This window comes from Mustela nigripes, chromosome 1, assembly GCF_022355385.1.
Source record: "Mustela nigripes isolate SB6536 chromosome 1, MUSNIG.SB6536, whole genome shotgun sequence".
Lineage (NCBI taxonomy): Eukaryota > Metazoa > Chordata > Mammalia > Carnivora > Mustelidae > Mustela > Mustela nigripes.
In genome coordinates this window covers 98,525,947-98,543,151 of record NC_081557.1, presented here as the reverse complement: position 1 = coordinate 98,543,151, position 17,205 = coordinate 98,525,947, and the positions used below count along the sequence as shown (strand labels likewise).

General features: G+C 41.7%; 1 long non-coding RNA gene across 1 annotated transcript in view; it reads left to right on the top strand.

Moving 5' to 3' along the window:
* The first annotated feature begins 716 nt into the window (after positions 1-716).
* The window catches only part of LOC132013118 (uncharacterized), a 68,822-nt gene continuing 52,333 nt past the window's right edge, over positions 717-17,205 (top strand). The window contains exon 1 of the long non-coding RNA XR_009402881.1: positions 717-800. This is a non-coding gene — a long non-coding RNA (uncharacterized LOC132013118). The remainder of the gene's footprint in view (positions 801-17,205) is intronic.

Below are 17,205 nucleotides of genomic sequence, written 5' to 3'. Positions count from 1 at the left end.
GAGAAACTGTACATTTTCCAACTAAAATTATGTATTTAGAGTCATCCAGACTGCAACATGGCTTTGGAAGGAGATTGCATTTTTTTCTCTTTAAGACGTTAGATAATGAATATTTGAAAGACATAGCAAGTCGCCTTGGCACTCATCAAAACACTTACATGGTTTTTTTTACATTCCTGTGGATTGAAGTTGAACGCTTCGTTATGTATGGGCAAATATGTATCTATATTTATTTAGACTTTCAACAACAACAGTAACATTAAAGAAGCTTCCTTCGTTCTGTAACATATGCTTCTCAGGGATATTCATAGGACACTTATTACCTATTGCATTTATTTTATTTTAAATGGTGTCATACTGACTTGTTCAGCGGCAGCCGACCGGAAGCAAATGGGCTCTGGTCGTTAGTTCTTGGTCGTGGGCATCCAGAAATCCCACCTCCAGGGGTCGCTGTTGCTGCCTTCTGAGTGTCTCCCTGAGGTGTGATTCTCAACCCCCTCAGGCCTCGCCCTGAAACCTGGGCTCTTCATCTCTGCGATGCACCATCTCCGGAAGTTCACAGTCAAGCCCCAGACACAGGGCCAATTCATGTGAGATAAGCACGGCCCATTCTGGGCGCACGTTCCTCTCCGCTGGGAGGGGACCCGACGGACCTCCTGCTGCTTGGCCTTCTGCCAGCACCCCCTCCCCGCCCCCAGGGCAGGCCCTTTGTGCGCCTGGCTCTCGCTGCTCCGGGGATGCTGAGTCATGCAGGAAGAGATCAGAGGCTGGGGCCCTTGGAGACTCCCACCACTGAACAGGTACTCTATTAAGCTCTGCTAAGCCTCTCCAGTACTTGGGAATTACTGATGGTCTTTGCTGTGGGATATTTAGTGGCTATTCTGATTCTTTTCATTCCTTTACGTTTCTGATGATTAATCTAGTCTCTATCAAAGAACAGATTTCACATGAAGATAAATATGATGTATCATGATATTATGGATCTTGATCCTCATTGAAGAATTCTCAACATCTTTCTTCTCTCCCGACTCTCTCACTCTCTCCTCAACTTTCTTCAGCTCTTCTGTCTCTGCACCAGCCTCTCCTGTTCTCAGAGGCAGTACCTCCCTCTCCACCCCTCTTTCCCTTTGACCTTCTCAAGCAGGCAATGGCGCCTACACCTCTCCATATGAGGGTAAGGCTCCCCTCTCCACCTCCTCAGTGGGGGTCCCTCCCCAGTTCCCTACATGGGGTTAATACCCCCATTAATTAATTAATGCAGTCTAGTGACATTATAGAAAGTAGTTAATGATCAAAAAAAAAAAAAAAAAAGATCACTTTCTACGTATGGGGTCAAATACAACTCCCTCCATAAAAACTGTACTCCCAGGGCACCTGGGTGGCTCAGTGGGTTAAAACCTCTGCCTTCAGCTCAGGTCATGATCTCAGGGTCCTGGGATGGAGCCCCGCATCGGGCTCTCTGCTTGGCGGGGAGCCTGTTCCCCCTCTCTGCCTCTCAGCCTGTGATTTCTCTCTCCCTGTCAAATAAATAAATAAAATCTTTAAAAAAAAAAACCAAAAAACAAAAAAACTTCTGACACATTTCATACATGTTAAGCCCCATGTGTTCCCAGTGCCCTTCCCTGCCTCACGGGTCTCTTAGATATTTAATGCTGGAACCTACACAGAGCATGCTTCCCCACCGTGATTTCCCGTCCTAAGGATCATATCTGACTTCGGGCGCCATTTCTTTTCAATCTGGACTGTTGTGACAGATTTTTAATTTACTCTTCTCCCTTCTAAATGACATTTCACCGTCGTCTGTGATCCAAAATACTCAATAACTAATCATGTGTTTCCCATTGCTCCTCGAATCCATGGTCTGAATTCACCTCTTGCTTTCCCTCCCCCACGTTTATTTAAGCTATTCCTCCTGTTTAGAATGTTCTTCCCCGAATTAACCCTGGGGAAATTCCATTTATTTTTCACAGCTTGGTCCAAATACTACTTCCTCCATGGAGTTTAATCTCATTGACAGTTTCCTTAAGAATTCCTCCATGCCAGGGCGCCTGAGTGGCTCTTAGCAAAGTGTCTGCCATTGGCTCAGGTCCGAGCCCTACTCAGGTTGTGATTCAGGCTCCTGGCATCAAGCCCCCTGCTCAGCAGGGAGCCTGCTTCTCCCTCTCCCACTGCCCCTCCCCCTACTCCTGCAATCATGGCTGTCTGTCTGTCTCTCTTTCAAATAAAAAAAAGGAACTCCTTTATGCCTACTCTATGGCCTTTTCACAGTCGGCTTTGTTTTACTATTGTTTTTATAAATTTCTTAATTCTTCTGTAAGATTGTATGACCCTGGAGGGTGCAGGACCACATGCTTCGTTCACATTTGTATTTTCTATGCCATTAAGTATAGTGACTTCCCCATTGTAAGAGTATGTTCCAGTTTTCTTTTGTCGTGTCGCCATTAACGATACAATATATTGAAGAAAGTCCCATGGGAAAGCAGCACATACTTCTTAACTGTGTACTGAACTTCGTAACTTAAGATGCACACCATTAACCAACATTTCTTTCTGTGACTTCAGACGTTTTTAGTCACAGACCTTTTGAGAGACCATTCCATGTAACTAATTTACAGATCCCATAAAGCCAGTCACAAACTTCAGCTTAAAAATAACTGCTTTTTCATAGTTCGTTGTTATTATCATTATTATAAACATGGTCAGTTGTCTCTACAGCATGAGAGATCAGAGTGGCCCGTGTCTGGGGAAGAATTTTTCCCTTGCGGTCCAGGAGAGGGAGAGACACTTTCTTTGAGAAGAATGTCTGTCCCCTATTACCATACTGACTAACCCAGAAACAGGAAGTTGGTGGATCTGAGTACAGATCTCCAAAAGCAGCAATGCTGTGTGTAATACTATTCGCAGTTGCTGAGGTCACCATGGGGAAGCAGATCTAAGAACAGCTAACCCCTGAAGAAGGAAAGGTACAAAGTCTGACAGCCATGCTTCAGACCTACGTGAACTGTTTGCTCTTCTGATTAAATTCTAAGTCTTCATGCTGGTGTAATATTTTTATTATTTTACATAGCACAGGTTATGTCTCCAATATTCAAAAATAATGAATAATAGTTAAGGAGATTAAAAGGGCAAAGCTTTTAATTTTGGGTATTATTTATGTAAATCAGACACTTAAGGCAAGTGCAGGCTACTGCGGATGGTTTTCAGTTGTGTTGGCTGGGGTTATTAGTGATGTTTAAACGTATTATTAGGATAGTAATTCAATATTCACTTGTGGAATGCAATTTAGAAGAGATGCAGGATGTAATTATTAGTTACCCTGAAGCTAATTGTTTAGACAAGAACAAATATTTCATTATCAGTTAAAACGATTACGCATTCATCGAGGTGGTCTATTTTAGGACATTGCTGTTTCAATTTGCCTAGACCGAGATACGCAGTTAAGGGATTTTTCAAATGTCCTGACTCAGAAATCAGAAATATGTTGGCCTTTCTACTGACAGTGTTTTTCTTCCATATATTACAGTTTTTATTAATTAATATCATCCATTTGCAAGGGATTTTATAATTTGCAAAGAACTTTCATACACATTAGTTAGCGCATTTACTCTTTTACCCTTTGAGCTTATTTTAGATGAAGAAACAAGATACGAGGTCCTATGGACTGAATTATATACCCCCCCAATTTCATATGTTGAAACTTTAATCCCCAATGTGACTATATTTGAATATAGGGTTTTTAGGAGGTAATTATGGTTAAATGAGGTCATCAGGGTAGAGTCCTAATCTGATAGGATTGGTGGCCTTGTGAGAAGAGGAAGGGAGACCTAGCTTCCTCTCTGCCATGTGAGCACATAGCAGGAAGGCGGCCTGTACCAGCCCAGAGAAAGCTCTCACCAGAAGCCAACCACCCTGGTGTCCTGACTTCCAGCCTTCCAAACTGTGAGAAAATTCACTTCTGTTATTCCAGCCAAGTCTATGGTCTTTTGTTATGACAGGTAGAACAGACTGTACACTGGGGAATTTGCCCCAAATCTCGTAAGGGGTGACACTGAACCCGGGACCTTGATCTGCCTCTTACCTCAGGGCTGTTTGCACCAGAACATACCACCTCTGGAGAAATCATCAGACAGGCTGAGAGTGATTTATTTTTGCTCAAACTGTTACATAAAGGGCAAGAAAGAAATTTGTACTAGCATGAGAATGAAGAAATCAATGCATTGGAAAGAAAATAATAAATATTTAACTGGCTGAAATCCCATGGCCTTTGAGAGATGTTCATCTTCTCTTGTGGTTTTCCTTGATCTTAGTGTGTGGTTAGGTCATGTTTCACTTTTACCAAATGAAATATCCTTGTTGCCCCGAGGTCTCCTGATGGCCCCACTCTGCTCTGAGGCCCCACCCAAGGTGGACTTCCTGCCTGAAACAGCAATTTCAACTAATTTTTTTAAAACCCCAAGTTATGAAAGCATGGGGGAAGCTGTTTCTAATACAAAGGATGAGAGAAATAGTTTCAGGTCAACTATGAGAAGGCAGATTCGGGAGAGGAATTTCATAGCACTCAGGGCTGATCCTGTCTTTATGAGAAGCGGTAAACTGTCTGAAACACAGTCGTCAGGACACAGCCTTTGAGCTGGGAAGAAACATTCTCTTATTTTAAAAATGGCCCCATGGATAATTTCATCCACTTAGTGTTTGTCAGATGTTTTGTGTTTAGATGGGAGCAGGAGCCCTCCAAACTGGCCCAGTGCCCACCATCGCTTACAGACATCTGGCCCTCTTAACTTTTCTTCAGTGCTGAAGAAGAAACAAAATTCTGATTTTCTCCTCCATTCTCCAATGCACCCCCCCCCACCTGGCCATCCCACTCTTGCACATTTGCACATATTTGTACATATTTTTTAAACTGTGCACACTTAAGAGTGTGAGAGACACACTCTTCTTTTTGACAGAGAGAAAGATCACAACTAGGCAGAGAGAGGGGAGGAAGCAGGCTCCCTGCCAAGCAGAGAGCCTGATGCAGGGGTCGATCCCAGGACACTGAGATCATGACCCGAGCCAAAGGTAGAGGCTTAACCCACTGAGCCACCCAGGTGCCCCTCCCCACTTTTTAAAAATAACTAAATGGAGTTTCTATTTCATGGCCCCAATGTACCTGGTGGTAAACCTTGTCAGTTTTAAGGATTCTTTCTCTTAGTCCTCTTTTCCTTGAGGTTAATTTGAAGTCCTGGCATCATGGTTTTTGTCTATAGTGAGTTCTGGGAGCACTGGCTTTGAACGTTAGTCGTGTTTGTCTGCCTGGGGAAGCATGTGCTAAGGCAGGGTCGTCCGACATGAAATGCTGGGGTATCGGGTCATTGCACAACCTCCTCTCAAGTGTGGGACTCATTCAACTCAACCCACTCTCTGTGCTCACTAGTATTTGTACCTTCTTCACAGCCCATGGGCCTGGGAGAATTGGGGTGCTCTGCTGCTTCCATGCCTTGATGACACATGATTTAGGTCACATGCCAACTTCCAGGTCTGTCTTCAGATCTCCGAATATACAGGAGGCACCCGTCACCCATCACCCGCCTCTGCTTGGCGCCTGAAACTATCCTTTCGTGAGAGACACCCATCAGCATCTCTTTCTCTTGCCTTTTGTCTCACGTGCTCCTCAGTCCCCCAGGCTGGGGAATTTGCTTCCTTGTCCTGACCTCCCATCAATTCTGGAACACTGCTAGATATTGAGGATATTTAGGTCAACATTCTGCTCTTGACATTTAAAAAGATCCAGGATCTTGCAATTCAACCCTCTCCTGCCTTTATTCCAAACCCATTGTCCCTGCTAGGGTCTTCAGATGTCAACTGTGACACTCAAAGCCTAAATCATACCTTCCCTGAGGAGTTTTTCTAGGAAGGAGGTATGTGTGGCTTGCCTAGTTAATTCCCAAAGTGAGGTTAAAAGGGAATGTGAGGACGGCACCAAATATATACTCAGTATATTGTCCTATCACATATGCTATTTTGGGAATATAATTATTTTGTTCTCTCCCTACCTAACACCCTCCTCCAAACACACACACACACACACACACACACACACACACACACACACAACCACCCAAAAGATGTTCTAGGCATACTTTGTCAAGAAGGGAAATGAAAGGAACTAATACTTATTTAATGTCTGCTCTATGTTCCAGGCTCTTTGTTAGCTCCTTTTATATAAATTGTCTCTTTTCTTTTTGCCAAGAGAGAAGAACTTGTTTCTACATTGTCCCAGGGTGCACTCTTCCTAGTTTTCCCTAATCCACCTCCATCCCATGAAGAAAGCCTAACATTTAGCAGAATGTCCCTACGAAAAGATGTGTATAACTCACTCTTCGTGCTTCCACATCTACTGTCCTTGTTCAAGTTTATCACTGGGATTGAAAGCAGACAGATGTTATTCCAAGAGGGCCCTATCTAGCCTGTTGAAAGCAGACAGATGTTATTCCAAGAAGGCCCTATCCAGCCCGTTGAAAGCAGACAGATGTTATTCCAAGAGGGCCCTATCCAGCCCGTTGGCCAAAAGATCTGGAAGAGACCAAGACACACCCAGCATCAGGCCAGAGGCTGTCCTGAGGTCACTTTGCATTCAAGTTAGATTCTGAAGCCACCCCAGAGACAAACTGGCATGAACATCAACTTAATTCCAAAGTTAATGCAATTATTAAGACTGTCCTCTGGCCCAAGTGGTTTCATTCATTCGAAAAATATTTCAGTGTCCACTCCACCAAGGGCTAGATAGCAGAAGTTGTCACATTAATAATACCAACCTCTCGGGAGTTCTTTGACCTTCCAAGTGATCCAGTGTGTCTGTTTCATAATTGTTTTCATCTAAACATGCCCTTTCATGTCATACACAATTGGTACATCCAAAAAAATTTTTTTTCATTTTTCTCCAACTCAATTAACTAATTTTCTGATTAAAACTTGGCTGAATTGTGAGTGATTTTGATGTAATGTGAAGACAGTCCCATAACTCCATCTCACCCATTGTCCACTCAGGAAAGACTCAGGAATGGCCAGATCCACGGCAGACACCATAGAAGAGAAAGCAAGACTCTGTTTTACTGTTTTAATCTGCACTGGTCGAAAGGGTGTTGCCCTTCCCGGAGGACATTCCATGAGACTTTCCGTCATTTCTCATTGAGATACCCCCCAGTTAATTTCCCTAAGAGCTTCATAAGATAATGAATAAATAAACACAGCATTAGTGAAAAAGAAGAACAGGACCGATGTTTACTAATGCTGCTGATGGCATTTTAATTCGGGTTTTGCCATTACAGATGCTTCCTCTTATTTAAAATAAATGTCAGTCAACAGAGTTGTTGCTCTACTTTGAGAATTTTGTGGATTCCATTAATCATGTTTAATGATTTATATCTTTCTTAATGGTCCAAGGGAAATAATTTAGAAACCCATACCATAATTAAAATACTCTCTTGAGTATCCGTGCTGAGCAACTCTGAAAGATGTCTTCCTACGTTCTAACCATTAGTAGTTAAGCGATGTCTTGTCTCCCCTATTGAACACACGTGTTCCTTGTCATCATCACCAAAACTTTCAGCATGAGTTGTGACCATAAAATAATGAGACTGGCTTTCCATTTCATCACCCATAATCACATTTTATGCACTGTCTTCATTCTCCTTAATAGCAAACATCAAATAACGTAGAACAGAGAAGCAGGGATGTGTAGAATATAAAACTTGAATTGGCCACACTGCCAGATTGCAGCCTGGTATACTGAGACCATCACAGAGATTCAGAAGCAGAAGACCCAGGCTTGATTCCTAGGTCAGCCTCTAACTCAGTGCAGAGTCAAGTTGCTCATTTGGGGCTCCCCCTACCGCCTTTTTCCCTGTGAGATGAAAACAATAGCTATTTCACAAAATTCTTGTGGGAACAAAAGATTTCATTAATTGTATGTGACGGTGTCTAGCGCCTTTTGGGTCAAATAAAAGGTATGCAATAAATGTTCATTTCCTTCCTTTCTACCTCTCTTTCTTTTTATGAGCCATGTGCAGGGTTCAAGAGATATAGCAATTAAAAAAGAATTCAATCTAGAGAAAGAAATATTCTCAACAGAGTAATGGAGCTCCCAGCATGGAGGTGTAGTGTAGGAACTGGATCTGGGAGGAGTCATGCAGGATTCATCTTGATGGAGATCTGCGGTTGGGCCCAGCTACACAACCGGTGTTTAAGAACCAGCTCCATTCCTAGGAGGTGGCCTGGCAGAAAAACATGGCAGGGTCTCAGTCGGGGAGGACACTGGGATACTAGATAGAAACCACCACTGGATAGAGAAGGGGTCAGGGAGAATGTCAGGAATATGTCTTAGAGCACTTGAGACAGAGTGGGTTTTAAAGACAAAGAGAAACCCAGTTACCAGGATTGAGACACATGAAGGAGGAATTGGGCCTTGGGAATGATAGAGGAACCCAACCATGAGTACCAAAATGTCCCCATAAAGTCACCTTGGTGGCTGGGTGATTCAGTGTTGAGTCCACAAGACAAGCAATCCTGAGCACGCAGGTGGGGACTCAATGACCCTAGCTCTGGGAGCGGATCTAGAAGATAGGCTAGACGTCAAAACCATTGTTGAGATCCAATAGAAGCCTTAAAAGCAGATTTAGGTGACTGTATTTAAATGACTTCTAAGCTTTTGTTGTGAGAAATGAAACAATGAGAGCAATACTGCTCTGGGGAAGATTTATTAGTCATGCACTAAAAAAATAATAACTAAAGAAAAAGTTAACTTTCCATGCAAAGAGAAGACAAGCTCCACAGTGAAATGGTAGATAAAGGATACTTGGCAGAACAGGGGATTTTGGAGCGACTTGGGCAGCAGGAGGAAAGGGTATGAAAGGAGGGTTGCTTTCTGAGCACGAAATGTAGGTTGAGAGAAAGCACAAGAAATTGTAGGAAGAAGATTAAGTAAAACAGATGTTTATAAGACAGAAGGTATGAAATCAGTAGGAAATGTTCTCAGAATCAAGGTAATCTGACACCAAAAGGCACAACATCCGTCTGACAAATCCATGTAGTACAATCCGAGAAGGATTCATATTTACTTTTTTCTAGGACTGATAGCCACCCTGCATTTTTGTAGTACATACAATCCTCAAATTCTTTATATGGACTCTTTAAAAGGCAGCATATTAACAAAGGGGGGCAACCGTAATATATTCCGCACAGACCTGGTCTTAAAAGGATTTGCTCACATTGCATTCCAGGCTAACCTTCTGAGAATATAGTGTTCTTTTCATTCCTATAAAGATAGATTTAGCAGCTACATGCATTATGTACTAATTGGTCAGTTCAGGAAAAAGACATATTCATTAAAATGGTAATGTCTTTTATAGTAGAACTGTGTGCCTTTGATGAAAAGTGACTTCTCTAGGGATGACTTACGTAGCTATTTAAGAAAGGTAAGCAATTCTTGGTTAAAAGCATGAAATTTTTGTATTTTTAGCCGGGTATGTGAAATAAATTCTGTCAAAACCTGCTAGGGCCTTCCCACTGGGGCTCCTTAAATAAGTGTGTAAGCAGAAGGTTCATCTAGGTCAAGAAAAAAAAAAAAAGGCATGAAACTAGATACTTAAAAACAAAAGTTTTTAAATCTGAGCCCCATTAACACAAAAGTGTGATTTTTTGCTAAGTCATTTAACCTTTCCTTTCCTCTGTTGTGTGTGTGTGTGTGTGTGTGTTTCCCATCTACAAAGTATCATGCCTCTCTGCTTTTCCATAAACCTTCTAAAGCAATATTTAATGTCTTAACTGTCCGCACTACTCCCGGAATATGACTTAAACCTTGAGTCTCTTCTTCTATGTCCTCAGAGATTATCAAACTTTCCAAAAAAACCATCTTATATCTTACTGTTGAAAATATAAATTCTATAAAATAAGAGACAAAATTAAGTCTTTTCTACTCTTTGAAAGACATAAGTAATGACTTTGATTTCTGTTATGTAGTAATAGAATTTTGCAAACAGATTATGGCCAGAATAAATGCTGGAGAGCTAAGATACACTAAATAAGGATTCTGACTTCAAGTATAAAGACAAAGATCCATGGAGAAACCTATAAAATTCAGGAACAGATTTTTTATATTGTTTTTAAAGCATGAATAGACTTGCAGCTGACTTCCAGGTAAATGCAGTAGATGGAGCATGCATTTATCTGTTCCTTTCTGAAAAAGGAATTCTTTTTTTAAATTAAATTAAATTTAATTTAATTTCTTTTCAGTGTTCCAGAATTCATTGTTTATGCACCACACCCAGTGCTCCATGCAACACATATCCTCCTTAATACCCACCACCAGGCTTACCCAGCCCCCCACCCCCCTCCCCTCCATACCCCTCAGTTTGTTTCTCAGAGTCCACAGTCTCTCATGGTTCGTCTCCCCCTCCAATTTCCCCCAACTCACTTCTCCTCTCCTTCTTCCAATGTCCTCCATATTACTCCTTATGCTCCACAAGTAAGTGAAACCATATGATAATTGATTCTTTCTGCTTGACTTATTTCACTCAGCACAATCTCCTCCAGTCCCATTCATGTTGATACAAAAGTTGGGTATTCATCCTTTCTGATGGAGGCATAATATTCCATTGTATATATGGACCACCTCTTCTTTATCCATTCATCTGTTGAAGGGCATCTTGGTTCTTTCCATAGTTTGGTGACTGTGGCCATTGTTGCTATGAACATTGGGGTACAGATGGCCCTTCTTTTCACTACATCTGTATCTTTGGGATAAATACCCATTAGTGCCATTTCAGGGTCATAGGAAATCTCTATTTTTAATTTCTTGAGGAATATCCACACTGTTTTCCAAAGTGGTTATACCAACTTGCATTTCCACCAATAGTGTAAGAGAGTTCCCCTTTCTCCACATCCTCTCCAACACATGTTGTTTCCTGTCTTGTTAATTTTGGACATTCTAACTGGTGTCAGGTGGTTTTGGTTTTTCTCAATGTGGTTTTGATTTGAATCTCTCTGATGGCTAATGATGATGAACATTTTTCCATGTGTCTGTTAGCCAAAAGAAGACATTTGTATGTCTTCTTTGGAGAAGTGTCTGTTCATGTCTTTTCCCCCTTTTTTAACATGATTATCTGTTTTGTAAGTGTTGAGTTTGAGGATTTCTTTATAGATCTTGGATATTAGCCCTTTGTCTGTACTATCATTGGCATTACATTCTTCCATTCCATGGGTTGCCTCTTTGTTTTGTTGACTGTTTCCTTTGCTGTGCAGAAGCCTTTGATCTTGATGAAGTCCCAAAAGTTTATTTTCACTTTTGTTTCCCAGACCCCAGTTTCATTCTCTGCTCCTCTCAAGAAGCTGGAGCACAAGTTTGTACCCTCCCAGGGGGAAATGGGAGGATTCCTGTCAACCAGCCAGGAGTAAAGGTCTGCAGATGCTCACAGGTGCAGATCTCCCAGTGAATCGGCTCAGTCCGTGCTCACCAGTCTCAGGGAGACCCGCCACTCAACACTCCCTGCTGTCCAGTTGTTTAATGTCCCACTCTGAAAGTGGACAGCCAGGGATCACTGGCCATTTGAGGAAAGGCTCTAAAAAAAGTATATTTGATGAAGGAACTTAGAGAAAGATATAAGGTAGATAGCAGGAAGAAAAAATTTAATTGAAAGTAATGTTACTTTCAGAAATTAAAAGAACACAAAGACTAAAATGAAAACAGAAGAGCTAGAATATAATATTGAAGAAATTGTGCAGAGAGTAAAACAAGAGATTGAAATTAGAGAAAATGTGAGGATCCAACCAAGAGATCACATACTGAATAATGAAAGTTTGAGAAGGAAAACAAGAGGAAATGGAAGAGAAGAAATAATGGAATTATTAATGCAAGAAAGTTTCACAGAAAGGAAAGAGATAACTTTGAAGATTGAAAGAACAAATGCAATGAAAACTGGAAACAAGGAGAGAATCCTAAAAGCTTCAAGTGATGAAGAATGGGCCGTGTAGAAAGAATTGCAATGAGAATGGCCCTAAACATCATGCCAGTGACCCTTGAGGCAGAAAGCAACAACCTAGTAATCAAGTGCAAGTAGAAAAACAACCTTGTAGATTTGCAAGTCTTCAAAAAATTTACTTTTGTCTTTTTTCAGGAAGTTGCTAGAGCAGTGGTTCTCAAGGTGTGATTCAGAGACACCTAGGGATTTCTAAGGCTTTATCAGGGGGTCCACTAGGGCAAACTGTTTTCATTACCATACTGAGATGTCACCTGTGTTTCCCCCTTATTCTCTCATGAGCGCAGAGTAGGGTTTTCTGAAGCTACATGGGATTTGATGTTACAGCGGAATGCAGAAGCAGATATGAGAATCCAGCTCTCCTTTATTCAACCAGACATTAAAGAGATTTGCCGAAATGTAAAACAATAAGACGTGTCTCTCCAGTTTTTGGAGATTTGAACATGTAATATGTTCATTATCCTTATTTTGAATAAATGCATGAATATTTTTAAGTTTCTCAGTTTTAACTTCTAAACACATAAAAATTAATAACTAAACACATAATAATTAATAGACGAGAGATGTAGCTTTCTCTCGTCAAGCCAGCTTTCAAGATGGTGCTGAAAGACAAGAAGCAGAAGAAGTCGACTTGGAAATTTAATTTGGACCTTACCCACCCAGTAAAAAACGGCATTTTTGATTCTGGAAGTCTTGAACAGTTTCCACAGGAGAAGGTTAAAGTCAATGGTAAAACTGGAAATATGGGGAATGTTGTTCACATTGAATGCTTCAAGAATAAAATCACAGTTGTTTCTGAAGAAGGACGATCTTTCTGATTGGCTTTGTGTGGTTGCTTCCAGATTAGTTACTTCCAGATTAGTCAAGATTAAGATGGGTCTGAGTCTGAAGACTATGTGAAGCTGCCCCTTGCAGGGTTTTGCTCCCTAGTGAAACAAATGAATCGTGCAAAAGAAGGAAACATCTAGACATAGACTTTTAGCTTATTGGTGAATAAAAAGCCTTGTACTGTGTAAAAAAAAAAAAAAAAGAATAGATGTCACTCACAGAAACAAAAGCTCTTTGGGAGTGTCCTTAGTAATTTGCAAGAGTGTAAGAGCCTTGAAACCTAATAGGTTGAGAACTAGTGTTCTAGAGGATGCCCTCCCCCAGAGAAGGGAAGAAGAAGCCATGAGGTCTAGGAACAGACAGCAGAAGATGAACAGTTCTCAGCAGGACATCCACGCAACAATTTTTACTGTCCTAGTTAAAGCAGCTTCTTTAGGAAAGCTAACTGAGTTGCATACTTTCTGAGAACTTGCATATAAGCGAACACATTTATTTAACGAAAGTTTAAATAAATAAATAAACAAACAAAAAAATTTAAAAAACAACGACAACAAAAACCCCAATATTTACTAAGTGCCTGTGGTATGTCAGGAATTTAGTTTTTCTGTTTCCCTCATACCTGGAAATCCCTTTTTCACCCCTCCGAGTAAACCTGACTTTGTTGTTCCTTTGTAGAGAATCTGTTTTTTGTTTTACTGTTAAGAGTTCAGTCTCTCTATACGGCGATGTTTGTAACACTTCACTAGGCTATGTCCAAGTATGGATTTCTTTTCATACATTTCAACATGATACCCCAGTATCTGGACAACAAAAAGGTATCATCAAACATCACGGAATCCACACAACAGATGCGCTGCATGGGATTTGTTAAACTGTAACTCTCATGGTCTTCAGCTGCCCTCCGTCCCTTCTCCTGTGGCGCTGACAGGGTAAATCCTCAACCGCAAATACAGTCTGGACAACGCAGAGGTCTCATCTACTCTATGTCTGTAATTCAAGCTATTTTTATTTCTGAGGAAATAGCAGCTAAGGATGTTCTTCCACAGTTCCATAGCTGTGTTCAAATGAAAACCAGAGGCCCCAAATGGAGTCCCTCATGTTAAGAGCCCCACAGCAACAAAACAAGACTTAACACCCCTGGTGCGGTTCCGCCCAGCCTCCTCCACGCCAGGAATGCAGCCTGTAGCCAGCCCACCTGGGATTTCCTGATCAGCTCTAGGAAATTTCTGCTAGACTCTTCCCACTCCCCTTAGAAGGCCGACCTGGCCTGGAACAGTGCATCCCTTGCTGCCTGTAAAAACCATTCCCTTTCTGCAGCTCCGTGGAACTCCTTTCCTTTGGCTAGATGGGATTCCGCCCAATTCATGAATTGCTTAACAAGGCCAATTAGATCTTCAAAGGTCCTCAGTTGAATTTTTGTTATTTAACGGGTGAATGGAGACTATATCATAAATTGGAATTTAGCTTTTTGTCAGTTCTGTATTCATTCACGAGCCCATCAGTATAAACCAAGAAACCAATGTAAGGGTTCCAGCACAGAGCTGGGTACAAATTGTATCTCCATCACTCACTGTGTGACATGGGACAAAGTATTTCACTACCCCAGCCTTAATTTAAGTATCTATAAATGGAGATAATATTCTTATTGATTTCAGGGAATTGTTGAAAGCAGGGCAGTCCCAGGGTGAAATGAGTCGAGTCATCTGGAATACAGTGTTTAAGGAGGTCACATAGGAATTAACCCCAGTGGGTCACTTACCTAAATGCAAGAGCTAAAGCTATAAAATACTTAGAAGAAAACATAAGAGTGCCTCTTTCTGACCTTGGGTGAGGCAAGGTCTTCTTGAATAGAAGACCAAAAGCATAAGTAACACAAGAAAAAATAAACCGGATTGAATTAAAATTTAAAAATTTGGTGGCACCTGGGTGGCTCAGTGGGTTAAGCCTCTGCCTTCCCCTCAGTCATGATCTCAGGGTCCTGGGATCGAGCCCCACTGACGTCAGGCTCTCTGCTCAGCAGGGAGCCTGCTTCCCCCTCTCTCTTTGCCTGCCTCTCTGCCTACTTGTGATCTCTCTCTCTCTCTCTCTGGGTCAAATAAATAAATAATATTTGAAAAAAAAATTTTTTTGTGCTTAGGGATAACTGGATGGTTCAGTCAGTTGAGTGTCTGCCTTGGGCTCAGGTCATGATCCCAGGGTGCTGGGATTGAGCCCTATGTCAGGCTCCCTGCTCGGCAGGAAGCCTGCTTCCCCCTCTCCCGTTGCTTGTGTTCTCTCTCTCACTGTGTCTCTCTGTCAAATAAATAAATAAAATATTTTTTTAAAAATTTTTGTGTACTTGAAAGGGCACTGTAAAAAATGAAAAGATATCTACAGGATTGGAGAAAATGCTAGCAAATCATGTCTGATAGGACTTGTATCCAGAACATACAAAGATCTGTTACAACTCAGTAATAAGACAAATAACCCAATTAAAAGAAATGGGAGGGAAGATAAATACATGAGGTGACGGGTGTGCCCTTTAACTAGATGGGGTGAATCTTTGCACAGTGTGTTCACATTACACACCCATGTACCTTGTGTGCATAATGTGCAATTGTGATTTACAGTTTAAATCTTACAACTCTGTTAGTTATACCTCAAGAAAACAGAATACTTTTAGAAAATGGGTAAAAGATCTAAGTAGATATTTCTCCGAAGATAGACAAATGGCCAATAATCACATAAAGAGATGCTTAACCTCATTTGCATTAAGGGCACGCAAGTCAAAACCACAGTGAGATACCACTTCTCACCTGCCTGGGAGACAGTTACAAAAACAGGTGGAGACTAACAAGTACAGTGAGGACGCGGAGAATCCGGACAATTGCTGGCAATTTTTCAGCAAATGGTGCAGCCCCTTTGGAAAATGGTCTAGCAGTTTCTCAAAATGTTAAACACAGAGTTACCATTTCACCCAGCAATTCTAGCCTATAGACCCAAGAGAAATGAAAACATACATCTGCACAGGTGTTCATAACAGCATGATTCGTAATAGTAAAAAAAAAAAAAATCCAAATGTCCATGAGCTGATGAATGGATAAACAAATGGTGGTCTTCCATACAACGGAATGTCACTCGGTAATAAAAAGAATAAAATAGAGATAGAGGCTACAGAGATGAACCTGGAAAACCTTACAGGGAGTGAAAGACACCAGTCACAGAAGACCACATGTTGTGGGATTCTCTTTACATAAAATGGCTGGAATAGGCAAATCTGCAGACAGAAGGTAGATCAATGGTGGCACAGAGCTTGGGAGTCTGGGGGACGTGAGGAGTGACTGATAACAGGCATGGGTTTTTTGGGGGTGATGAGAAAGTTCTAAAGTTGGTTGTGATGTTTGCACAACCCTGTGAATACACCAACAGCCCCGGAACTGTGCACTTGAAATGCGTGAATTGTACAGCGTGCGAACTTTGTCTCAAGAAGGCTGTTCGGTAGTGGATGAAGGCACTGGTTGTCAGGGCCACGCGAAGGCCGCGTCAACAGAAGGCTCTTGTCAACGCTGAGAGTGAGCACTTCCTTAAATTTTGTGCCCCACGTGCCTGCTAGCCTCACCCAAGTCTTGGCCTTGAATGTGTGACCTAACGAGACCTCGCATGAAATGTACTTAACGCTAATACATAGCACTGTTCGCTGTTGGAGGGGAAGAAATACAATTTTACCTCTCTCCTTCTGAGCCCTTGGCTGAGACCCCTGTAATGAAAGACAAAACAACAAGAGGAAAACATGCCGTTTATTAACGGGTGTACCTTGTGCGTCCTCTGAACTGCTACCTTAAATACCATCATCAGTTGAAGACAGAAGAAAGAAGCGTGTGGTGAGACCAGTCACAGGGAAGTTACAGGAAAAACACAGTAACCAGGGGTGAGGTTTGTTATCTGGAGTCAAGTTGTGCCTTTTCCACTGATAAGATTCTCTTGTGATTTGGAGTCACGGCTCTTCCTGATGCAGAAAGGGAGACAGGGTTACAAAAGGAGATTGGATTTGTGAATGCAAATTTCCTTTACAAAACGGAACTCTTCAGACATTTTCCCATGTCCACTGTTTCTCAAAACAATCCTTATGCCAAAGAGGCATATTTTGGGGTAACATATTCTGCTTTTCTTCCCCGTTAGGACTATTAAGTATCAGGAACTTGCCAGGCTCTGGGCATTTATAGATAACCATAAGGGCTAAAATATGCAGCATCCATAGGGCCCGACCTTATACTAAACGGTTTCTGTGAAGCTGAGGCCCTAGGGCCTAGTTTATACAGTAGGAGATGGCTCAGCCTGTGGGCAGGGACAGGCAGCCTGAATCCATCCAAACCTAAAGAGCGTC